Source organism: Stegodyphus dumicola, chromosome 5, assembly GCF_044657685.1.
Source record: "Stegodyphus dumicola isolate Sdum_Otavi_A_Nest chromosome 5, ASM4465768v1".
Lineage (NCBI taxonomy): Eukaryota > Metazoa > Arthropoda > Arachnida > Araneae > Eresidae > Stegodyphus > Stegodyphus dumicola.
This window is the reverse complement of record NC_140772.1, coordinates 57,708,882-57,714,597: the sequence shown is the minus strand read 5'-3', so window position 1 is coordinate 57,714,597 and position 5,716 is coordinate 57,708,882.

Genomic DNA, 5,716 nt, shown 5'->3' with positions numbered 1-5,716 from the left:
AATTCCTCCCACTTAACAGTGATTTCCTAGAGCTCGGATGTCTACTACTTGACTAATTCTAGTTCGGTAATAAATTATTATTTATCATTTTAGTTTGAACGATGGAAACAGATCAAAAAGCTTTAGGTAAGGACAGTTTAGAAGCACGAAATATTCGCGCCCTCTTCTGAAGCGATACTCAAAATCTTTACAGTATGCGGCATGATAGCCAATGCAATAGATGAGAACACGAGAGAAGAGTCTTGATCCCTTAAAATACCAGTTTTTTCTGATACAAAAAGCTTTCAGCAAGATTGAGCTGAAAAGCTAATACTATATATGATCCTTTTGGAAATTCATATATAATTGTTGTAATTCATATATAATTGTATGTAATTGTTGATATTGGAAATGCACTCAAAGCGTATAAAACAGTACATTATATATTTTCTGCAAGACTCATAGCTAATATATTTTTCACTATTTTCCAGCTGCTTTATAACTAAAAAGTAGTTTCGTTATTCTTTGAAGAAAATATTATAATTGGATTTAGTTATTTTTCAGATGATTTTTGCTAAAAGATTAATTTTCAATTTCGTTTTAACTATTCTGCAAGAAGAAAAGCTAACTCTCTGAAAAGCATCTTCTTAATTTATTAGCTAATCACTAAGAGTGTACTTTTGAAACTCAGCTTTGATGCTTCACAAATCTGAAGAAATGATCTTTTTATATATCAGTATTGTTTCATTGACATTAACAAATGCATTAAGAATTCACTTGTATAGCTAAACTTGCCTTTTACACTTGGCGGATAAACAGTTTTCATTGCTTCAAAATTGAATGCTGAAATGAAAGTATTAGCAATTAAAGAAAATTAATGTAATCAAAATGATTACAATTTCCTTTACAATTTTTCAGTAAGAATTAATTTATTTGAAAAATTACATTATAAGTTTCGAAACATTAAATATTTCTATAGATTGAGGAGCAGAAATTAAAAGTGAAAAAATTTTAAACACAACGCATGTGAATGTAGATCTCAAGTATCCTATTTAAATTATTTAATAACTTCAGGAACAAACAGAAAATTTATTTTTCTTAGTTTTACAATCAAGAAAATGTTTACATGTTCAAAGGAATATTATTTTACATTTCTCCAGATGTTCTGATACGATTATTTAGTGCACTTTATCCTACAGCCCTTAGACTAAGAATTTAGATATCTTTAGGGTTATTGCATATGGTAACCTCTTAAGGAAATTATAATTGCAGAAGTTGTGTATATTCTGGTTACATTAGGATCAGAGAGAGAATTTAATTTTAGCATTTCAGCTTTCCATGCAATGCGTTTGTTTTAAATAATTTTAAACTAAAGAAATTCTTTGCTCATATTGTCATATTTTTTCTTGAATAATATGGGTAGATCTTTTCTAACAATGAAATACAAGAAGTTTAGAGAGGACATAAGTACAGAATTAACATTATGATGGAGGATATTATTTCATTATTTAATTTTTATATCACATTTAAATACATGACCTAGAAGGGCTATAAAAGGATAAAACTAATGGAAATAATAAATTTTCTACTGCGAGAAATAATATTCGAATACAGATAAATTTCGATAGATGTAATGAAAACTGCATTTCATTTATTTGACAGAAATACGTTAAAAATACGAATTTAGATATGAAAGCTTTTTAATATCAAATATTGTCAAAACTTTCCCATATGTACGAAAATCGTCCATAAAAAAACTATTTATTTTAAATACCTCAAGCAAATAATTCTGTTCAAAGTTAATAAACTGAAAATAACACCTTTAAAAATTGCACAGACAGTTATTTCGTATACTAAAACTTGCGCTCCGCTAACTGGCAAAAATTTAACGAATCCAAACACAAAAATTGATATAAATCTACAGCTTTGTCAAATAAACTTTTATCAAAATGTGTATTTTTTTCCCTGCGAAAACTCATTATAATGTTTGATCAATTAAAAGATTCCAGTTTCAAGGAAAATTATCGTTACATTACTTTTCTGAAAGACTGCAGGCTAAATATCCCACATCAAATATCCAAAAAAAGATAGCAACTTCACAAGCAGGTACATAAAATGGAATATCAAAATGAAATACGAATAAAGATTTCGTTTCAACGAAATTCAAATTCCTAGCATTTTTAATAAAATAACACTAAACCAGATTCCTAAATGACAGCTAAGCTTCGGATAAAAAAAAACCTTCTACTAGAAATAAAACTACTTATTTTCGCCCTTTATTTCCTTTGATTTTCGGCAAGTTATGAGAGTCTGATAGCATCTGTGATTGTTTCCATAGATTATTTTTGAATTGGACTTTTTCGTTACGATAGCAGTAGTTTTCTTTCTTGTTTAAAACTTTCAATATAACTTGAGCATTTTTAGAGATAAAAGACATCATTAATACTATTAAACAAAAAATGGCATTCTTATTGTTAAAATATGAGCTTAAATGTTGCTTCAGGACATTTTAATTTCCTACAGTTTAAAAACTTCGAGCATTTAAATGTTGCCCTGCATGACTTTGCGTATACACACAAGGCTTTGACATTTCAAAAGCAGAAAATGATGAATGGAATTACGAATATTCATAAATTATATTTAAAAAGTATTCTGGAAATGCAATTCCTTTTATGTCCTTACTTAAACATTTTCTGAACTACTGTTCCCAGTTTGTAATTGCATGTATGCGCCTGTAGTTACCAATTAACGTACACTTATTAGTTAATTTTTAAAAGGTAATATACTTTTATTATTATTCTAATTCTTCTGAAAATCCTTTTTTCTTCACTCATTTTATTTACCTTTTCACAGTTTCTTTGCTTTTTTGCTTGTCGGTTAGTTTTCCTGTTTATATAAATACCGAAATTAATTTTTAACCTCTATTCCAACATCCCTATTTTCTTGAATTTATCGTACGTAAATATATGAGATAGCAATGCAATATTACCTAGTTATTTTTTATTTTAAAATAAAAATACTGATGTGTTAAATATTATTCAAAAATCCCATTTTAGTGGATCAAACTAATCATTGCTTTTATTTGACTTTTACATCACTGGAAAGATCGAAAAAAATGTTTAATTTTTAGATGAATATTTTTCGAAATTCTAAGCGTAGTTCATCAAATTTCAGGGCTTTGCAAAATCGCATTATTTTTCAAACATGATGGATATTTAAATCAACATATTTAATCATTCGGTGTTAGCAGACCTTGATTTTCAGCGATGGTAAGATTTTTAAATGAAACATAAATTTAAATGAAATGAATGCATTCTTCATGTAAGTTAAAAAACAATAGCCTACATTCAATAGCGCTATTTACTTTTTAAAAAACATTTATGCATTTTGTAGAATAAAATGTATGAAATAAAAATCTTTTGTATTGCACGGTTTGAATCAAGGGTACGATAAAATAAAATTTAAAAAAAAAAAAAAAAAAAGATATTTCTTCAGCTATCATAATGATGAACATGAGTGACTAAAAATCAAATCATGGTTGCAGTGGTTGGTTTGGTTATTTATGGCAAAGTACACTAGCACTATTTTTCTAAGGGGAGTGATGCCTTTGTGGAGGACTTTCAAATGGAATCTTGCTCACATACAAATTGCACGTGGGGGAAAGCAACGAAACGCCCATGAAGCCAGCCCGTTCGCCTGGAATCGAGATTAGATCGGAACTACCAGTGTTTAGAGATCTTCGGCCGCTGGTAGGCCCTCGTGGTAGTACTATGAATGTAGAATTATTGAATTAAAATCGTGAAAAGGCAAGCTAGAGAGACTGAAAGATTTTACTGTCACTTGACACATCACTGATGTCTCCCACAATATTATTTTAGTCACATATGGTCAGAAATATTATGGCTTCTAAAAATGACTGAGATTCATATAGGCGTTATGATAAATGGCAATTGTGCACATGTGGGTCGAGATGTTAAAAACTTTAAGGATTACAGTGTTATGTTATCAATAACAAAAAATGGCAATTTACATAACGAGCAATATATAAAATTGCTTACCGTAGATTTTAATATCTAAAAACAAATCTAAAGCGAAAAAAAAAGAAATGAAAATATTATATTTGAGAATTAAATGGCATTATTAATGAATTAAAAGACATTAAATATTGCTGCGTCCTTGTGGTTTCGTACTGCATTGGATACACACAGAACCGATGATAACTTGATAAAATTTGTTTTCAGAAAAGAAACAATTTTCAGCTTTAGAACGTTTCATACGTGTACTCGTATAGCTCTTTCCAGTGTGGCGGAACACAATCAGTAGTACTACTTTAAATTAAGAACGTAAAACAGAAAGCAATGTAAAACACGTGTAAAGAGTGAAGCTGGTACGGAAATCTAACCCTAAAAATAAACTGAGAATTGATGCTCTCTCAGATCTTAACAGTTTTTCCCCGTTCTCAGGAAATTTCCAGGTTTTTTATAACTACCTTTTATACCAGTTCCAGAATAAAATCGCCTGGTGGAAGATAACAAAAATGATATGAACAAATTTTTGGATACACATAACTTACAAATTAGAAAATGTTAGATATCTTTGACAAGAGGATGAGAAAGTTAATATAATATAAAGATTGCTCGAACATACGATCAATCAGATCCTCGCAATACATTCCGTGCTGAAAAATAAACAAAATTTGATATACAAATGCATAACGTGAAATCTAAAGTTTGACAGCTACATTATGTTGAACATTAATAGCACTAAGACTCGATGGCGGGTTGATTGCCTCATGACAAAAATAATGTGAGGCAATGGAGATCCTTTCAAAAGTTGCCTCAGTAAGCTGCCGTATTCGTAAAAAAGAATATTTGATAATTAAGACACCCAGAGTTTGTCACAGAGTACATAGTGACAGAGGACGAAGTGGTAGCTGGCCCTCTGCTTTCTGTGGTCACTGATCTTTCTTATCCAATTAATCGTAAAATATGTATTTTCCATTATGTTGTCATAGGAGGGTTTTTATTTTCGTTTCACAGTGAATCCTTGGAGTTTGATTTATCGGTATTAGTTATGGCTAGATGTGGAATTCAAAATTAGAATTCTTGTTCTCCTTTTACTACTCTACTTTTAGAATTTTTTAAATACGATTTTCTAACATTGCTCGAAATATCTGTTTCCTAATTTCTGTTCTGTTAATTTCTGTTCTTTAATTACTCTCCTTGTATTCAAGACACTTCAGATAACTGTTGTGAGTTTTAGTTTATGTTGTTTGTAAGACAAATTATTGTTACCCTTGTGTACTTCCTGTACTTTTTTAGATACAGGTTTTGTCTACAGATCACATAATGCCAACTAAAGTTTTAAACATTTAATTAATGCTTAGAATAATTTTATTCAAAATTACAAAAACTGTCAAAACCCTAAAGCAGAAAGCATAATTGTCTGAAACTGTCCTACTAGTTTGCATTCTTTAATAATTAAAAAAACCCTGTTTTCTAGGATTTCTTTTGTTAAAGCTAGGATTTTGTTCTTTAATACGCTCATATTCGTTTAGCTTTTCTGTTATGTATTATAGAGCTTTCAGTATCATCCGTCAGTCAATAAAATGCTCCCTTACTTCCACTGGAATTGATATTTATTTTGCTCGGTAAGTCCTTCAGATTCTGAGATGTTTTAATATCTAAATTCTCAATCCACTCCAAAAAATACCTGTAAATTTCATGAGCATAATTCC